Raw genomic sequence first — 7,411 nt, 5'->3', positions numbered from 1 at the left:
TTGGGGGAAGGGAACGAGTTTGGTGCTAAACTCTTGAGGATGGTCTTTAATACCTTACACAGGTTTCTCTCCGAATAAAAACGCTGGTTAAATATGTGCCATTTTGATGAATAAATGTAAATAGCATGACATATTTCAGAGCAAGTAGGTTATATCAGGACTAGTTTTTTCAACAGATGAACTCCTGATTCATTTTCCTTCCCAAAGATGGTGACATGGGAAGTGTCCAACCACCTGTCCAAATCTGGGCTTTCAGCACCTGCTGTCACGCTATTGCCAGTTAACTGCATGTTCTTCTGTGGATCCTGACAGGTGAACTGTTTACAGATTCTTGCAAATGTAGCGTGTCTTTTGTTAAATGATGAGTGTGCCAATTCATTCACAACAGGGACATCAACAATCTAAATTAAGGCAGAAGATTGGACAAAAGGGCCTTCACATTTGCTTCTGACACTCAGATTCTATTATTTGAAACAATAAAACTATAAGAACCCTCTCTCATAAAAAAAAAACCCACTAAGTGCTATTAAAGCAAAGCATTACACATTAAGATTGGCCACAGTCCAACCATGTTCAATACTAACAAATAACTTGAATAATACTGTCTTAAAAGTCCAAGATATTGCTGTGTTTGGCATTTTAAGTGATGTCTCCTATCCAAGCCTCTGGCAACAAAGCTGGGAGTCAGCTTGAGGTATTTTGTTCCAGAAACCTATTGTTTTAGCCACATGGCTCAGGAAATTAGTAAAACTAAATGGAGAGCATTTAAACAATAAAACAAAAGGGGCCCTGAAAATATCAGAGTTCTAACTTCCCTTTTGCCGTGTCTGAAACCCTACTACTTTGTCTTTGTGAAAGGACCTCCTAAAACTCCAAATTAGTTACCCTTATGGAAACACGTCACCAGATGCTTTATCAACAAATAGATGATGTTCTCAAAGTACATTCCCAAATGAAAAAAGCTTGTAGAATTTTACTAACAGTAGCAACACTGACTAAATATATATACACTGTATATGAAAGTCATTTTTCTATTATACAACTGATTGCATGGTTTATGGAAAAACTGGTTAAGACTGTTAGTCATTAACCTTTTATAAGGGAGCCAAGGAATGAGATTTCTGTCTTTCCTACCCCATCCCCCTAAATGTTTTCCAGGAAATGGAAACTTTTCCCTTTGTTGAAACATTTTAAAGTTTACTATTTTGAATATCATAAAATGAATTTTCCTGGCTTCTTGTGCAAATAGTACTGGTAAATGTTTTTCTTGATGACATAGTCATTGTCGGCCAGATAGTGATATCCTCTCAGGAAATTATCTGCCACTGTACCACAAGTGACTGTTTTTTGTTTTGTTGTTTTATTTCTTTTTTTCTTAAATATTCTACCCCTTACTATAATACTACTGTGACTATGACGTGCCAGGCCTGCCTCTAGCAGGCTCCACCCCTACCCCTACTCCATAGTCTCTCTACATGTAGCCTCTATTCTATTGACTGGGAAGCTAGATCACCAAGCTCATTCAAATTCTATGTAAAGAATAAATTCTCTCTGAGTAAGCATCTGCATGGCTCTTCATTCATTTAGTAGATGCTTATAAGAAAACACTAAGTATTCATCAGTGGTTGAATGGATTAAGATGCGGTGTATATTGAATATACGTACACACACACGTATACACACACCTACATACACACACACACAACACACACAATGGAACATTATTTAGCCATGAGAAAAAATGAAATCCTGCCAATTGTGAAAACATGGATCTTGAGGGCACTATGCTAAGTAAAATAAGTCAGAGAGAGAAATACGTATATCACTTACATGTTGAATCCAAAAAAGCCAAACTCACAGAAACAGAGAATAGAATGGTGGTTACCAAGGGCTGGGGGTGGGAGAAATGGGGAGACGTTAGTCAGAGTACAAACTTCCAGTTAGAAAATGAATAAGTTTGGGGGATCTTATGCACAGCATTGTGAATATAGTTAACAATATTGTATTACATATTTGAAAGTTGCTAAGAGAGTAGATCTCAAATGTTCTTACCACAAGAAAAAGAATCATGTAATTGTATGACATGATGGTGTTCGCTAATGCTACTGTGGTAATTGGCGATATATAAATGTATCGAGTCAACACATCCTACACCTTAAACTTACATAATGTTATACGTCAATTATCTCTCAATAAAGTTGAAAATAAACAAAACAAAAAGGAAACACATAGTGCACCCATCTTTTTGGGTGCCTCTGTATTCTTAAGCTCTTTTCTTATTAGATAAATATGCTACAAATACAGTTAGATATCCTCTGTGTCAATACTAAGAATGAGTTTTAAAACAGACTGTGAATAAATACTCAAGCACCATTTGTTTAACATACAATGTGAAGAGCCTATTATCCCATCATGAACATAAACCACCAAGAGAATGTGAAAAACAAGTAAGCAATTTAGCACCAGAGTAAAGGCAAATATAATTTTGACAAAAGTCAGTTTCCTATAGTTATACTTTCTACAAATGCACTTATTTTTAAATGAAAATATGGTAGAAAGAATCCTGAACAAGGTAGGTAGATAGACTCTTATCCACAGGTTACAAAGAGGCCACCACCACCGGCTTTGACTGCTTGACACATTGTTTTAAAAAGAAATCCCAACCCTTAGGTGGAGTATATACACTGCTGCCCCACCGCTCCCTACTCAGAGTCTGTTTCCATGGGCCCTGACATAGTCATATCTTTAACTATGGTGGTTGTCCTGAGTTCTGATCATTTATTAAGTGGGAATTCCTTCTGTTCTACCTGTTGCACAGGGATATTAGAGAGTATTAGAAAGTAAAGTGATCTACTGTATACAAAACAATGAAAACCTTTGGTGAGAAGATGGTACAAAAAATTAAACAAAGAGATTGCCTAAATTGATCAATGTACTCATATTACTGACAACAAAGAGCAAGAACAGAATGATCAAAACACAGATGATTCAAAAGTAACATTTAAACAATTAAATCCATTTTTTCTTCTCTAAATTTTTAATCAGATCCAATAGCAAAAAGGACTCAACACTTCTCTCTGTACCTTTTGACCCTTTGGTAGAGTTTTAAGGAATAATAAAATGACCAAGGGGGAAAATGAGGGAGCAAGGAGAAAGATTACATGAATAATCTTCCAGGCTCCCACATAATCTAAAGAAGAGATAATTTTAAAAAGTATGTTACTGCAGGAAAAAAGTTAAGATTTTTTTTCTTGGAGTAGGCCATAAATATTGATATCTTCATCACTATTAATGGGTACTAAAAATATAATCTCTTCTGTTTTATCTTTTCCACCTATACTAGATGGGGAGTAAAATGTTTGGTAAAGGGTAAAATTAGAAAATATTTTTTAAATTCAAGCAAACAATTATTGATTATCTACTCTGGGTCTAATGTATTAAAGACATAACAGTATATTATAACATTACTGTAAGGCCAACTGGCCCGAGGCAGGGGAACACAATCAGATTCACAGGTTGCATCAGAACGAAATTCTCCGGACCACCCAGTTCCAGAAACTGCCCTGGAGACATTCCGGATCATCCAGTTCCAGGAACTGACCTGGGGACTTTGAAACCAGCCCAGCCTTCCCGCCTTTCGAGGGGCGGGACTAACGGTCCCCCAGGATACCCGAAAAGACCACCAAATAAGGAATACCCTGCGCCCTCCTAGATTCACCGCACCCCTTTCCCTTCTTCCCCTATAAAATCTTGCCCAACCCTCACCCGGGCGCGACTTCTCTGGCCCCCTTTCTCTCGGACCAGTGAACCTCGCCCGGGAGCGCTCCCTAATAAAGCTCACTCGAAGCTTTCCTCTGTTTCGTGGTGCCGTTCGTTAAGATCCGACCTTACAATTACTCCTGCCCTCATGGAGCTTATCATCCTTAAAGAAAGAAAAGACATACATAAGAAATAATTAGAGAAGACAGAAGAAAAAACTGTTGAGCAGAACACAATTACGTGTCCCACTATTACAGTTAACCAGAGTTCAGTTAACTAGAAAGCCCACATACTTGGAATCTTTTATTTTAAAATTTAATTAATTAATTTATTTATGGCTGTGTTGGGTCTTCGTTTCTGTGCAACGGCTTTCTCTAGTTGTGGCAATCGGGGGCCACTCTTCATCGCAGTGCACGGGCCTCTCACTATCGCGGCCTCTCTTGTTGCGGAGCACCGGCTCCAGACACGCAGGCTCAGTAGTTGTGGCTCACGGGCCTAGTTGCTCCGCAGCATGTGGGATCCTCCCACACCAGGGCTCGAACCCGTGTCCCGTGCCTTGGCAGGCAGATTCTCAACCACCGTGCCACCAGGGAAGCCCTGGAATCTTTAGTTAATTAAATTCACTAGGTGGCTCTAAGAATTCAAAGGTTCTTTTTAAACACAGTTAAAGTTTAGAGTCTGTCAACCTTGAATACTTCCTTCAATTCTCTGCCTCCAGGAAAATCCGACAAAAGCATTGTTTGCTATGCTTAACAATTAAGGGATGAGTCAAGCTTCCCTGGAAACCTGAACCTCTAGCAATTATTTCCTCCCTGACCTCACTGTAATATTTTTATTGCATGTCTAACATTCAAAAGGTATAATCTCTGTTTTATGCCATGCATGTTGATATATTTAATGAATAAAGCACAGTTCCTACCTTAAAGGATTCACCTGAAAAAGACACATGCATAGTTTTAATACAATGCAGTTATATAGGACAGGCATGTACAAGGTATCACTGGGTTATAAGGACACATATCAAGAAAGGTCAAGGAGCGATGGGGTTGCTCCATTATTGGTGATGCTAAGTTTGATCACTTGAGTAGGGTGACTACCACCTAAGCTTTCACTGTAAAGATATCTGCGTCTCTTTACAAGCTTGGTGGAGAAAGAAAAGATGGGTAGGAGGTGTAGAATTTCTGGAGAAAGTGGGATCTAGCCAGACAAAGCGGAGAAGAGGGGTGAAAACACTAGGCAGATGGGACAGCAAAGCACCAAGCTGAGAAAAACTAGAGCACGGGCCTGAAGAGACAGGCAGTACAGAGTGTCACGATGGGTCCAAGAGGTGGGCCAGGAACAGATTAAGAGGGGCCTTGTAATCCAGCGTTAAGGAGACTGGTTTATCTTCGGGGCTAGTACTATAGTGCAAAAAGATTACAACTTGCTGAAGGTTCTGATGATAACATATTTTTTAGCAAGAAAGTATTATTTAAATTAAGGTATGTACATTGTTTTCTTAGACATGCTATTGCACACTGAATAGACTACAGTACAATGTAAACATAACTTTTATGTGTACTGGGAAAACAAATTATTCCTGTGACTGGCTTCATTGCGATATTTGCTTTATTGCGGTGGACTGGTACCAAACCTGCAATATGTCCAAGGTATGCCTGTAGTCTCCAAAGTGCGCTGTGCCCCGGGACACTGGAGGAGAAATTTTAATTACTATTTATTTATTTATTTACTTATTTTTTGCTGTACGCGGGCCTCTCACTGTTGTGGCCTCTCCCGTTGCAGAGCACAGGCTCCGGACGCGCAGGCTCAGCGGCCATGGCTCACGGGCCCAGCCGCTCCGCGGCATGTGGGATCTTCCCGGACCGGAGCACGAACCTGCGTCCCCTGCATCGGCAGGCGGACTCTCAACCACTGCGCCACCAGGGAAGCCCCCTAATTACCTTTTAAAATATCTATACTTGCTATACATTTCAGAATGGACAATATTATATGTATGAATTGAAATCAGGACCCTAAGAGGAGGACTGGGGGTTAGGAAGAGAGAAGGAAAAGCTGTTTTGAGACTTACTAGTTACTAAAGAGCATCTCGGAGGAGCTGTTCAACAGACAGCTGTACATGAAACTGAAGATCTGGGGAGGGGCCTTTGCCTGGACATGTCGATTTGGGACATCTGCCGAAAATACGCAAGAAAAGAGCTGTGGAACGGTGGCAGAACTCTGAGAAACACAAACATTTACGATAACATGATTACTTTTTTTTTTGAAAGGAAAAGTAGAGCACAAGGAGTAGTGTTCGTACTCATTTAAAATTTTTAAAAGCTCTCAGATATTAATACAAAGTAAGTAACTGCTAGTCCTTACTATTCCCATTACTGTGAAAATGAGGCTCAGTGTATCGTGAAGGGAAAAAAATGTTTCTGCTAGTAATCGAGCAGCAATTCAGAATGAGAAAATTTAATTTTCTTACCATTTTGAGGGGCAGTCAATAAAGGGTTTTAAAGTCCCCCATGAAACCTGGACCTTTTGAAGAAATGACTGATTACAGGGTTGGGCCAGGAAAAATACAAAGTGAGCCTGGAATACCTTGTGTCAAAAGGCAAAGAAGTGTTTCAAGATCACAAAGGGATGTAAATAGGACGTAAGAGTTGGCTTACAGGGGCTCCCACTTACCAAATTTGGGATGATTTGAGCATCACAAAGAATAATGAATTTTAACACACTGAATATAAAAAGAATATGTGTCTATAGTGATATTTCAAAGCACAAGATGAAAAAATGGAAAGCTCTTCTTTCACACACAAAAAATGCCACTTAATAAATGTAGAATGAAGGATAGAATTTAAAAATCTCCAAGTCACGACTCCTATTTAATAACTGATTCAGGCTAATAATCATCAACAGATGTTAAAACCATTGGGTTAAAGTTTATTGAAGAACAGGATACTCATGTGGCCTCACAGGTTCCTTCTTAATTATCAAGTGGAAAGTACCTTACATTGCAAAGATAAGACAGATACTATCTTAGCCAAATTTAGCATCACCAACAATGGGATGAACTGACATCACCGTGCCTTCAGATGTCATACAAAAGGGAAATACAGATCATCTAGGCAATATTGTTTACTTTAAATCTAATCATGAAGAAACACTCAGACAAATCCAGAAATGTGGAACATTCCATAAGCCAACTAGCCTGTACTCTTCAAAAATGTCAGAAAAGACTTTAAAAAAAAGGGGGGGGGGGCAGGGGAACTGCTCTAGAGAAAAGAATGAAACAAAGGAGACTAAACCCAATCATAAAGTTTGCCTGAGTTCCCAATAAAAACAAAACAGAAACATATAAAGATATAGAATATTTTGGGAGCAACTGGGGAGTACAAATTGTATACTAGATATTATTAAATCAATGTTAAATTTCCTGGGTGTGATAATGGTGTGGTGGTTATATAAAAAATGTTCTTGTTCTTAGGAGTTACATGGTACATTTTAGTGGCAAAGAAGCATCATGATGACTGAAATTTACTTTCAAAGGGATCAGCAAAAAAGAAAAAAAAAGAGAGAAAGGAAAAAAAATTATAGACATAGAAGAGATAAAGCAAATATAACAGAATGTAAACACCTGGTGAATTAGAGAAATGAATGTTCATTGTAC

The sequence above is a fragment of the Stenella coeruleoalba genome (assembly GCF_951394435.1).
Source record: "Stenella coeruleoalba genome assembly, chromosome: 13".
Lineage (NCBI taxonomy): Eukaryota > Metazoa > Chordata > Mammalia > Artiodactyla > Delphinidae > Stenella > Stenella coeruleoalba.
This window is presented reverse-complemented; position numbering follows the sequence as displayed.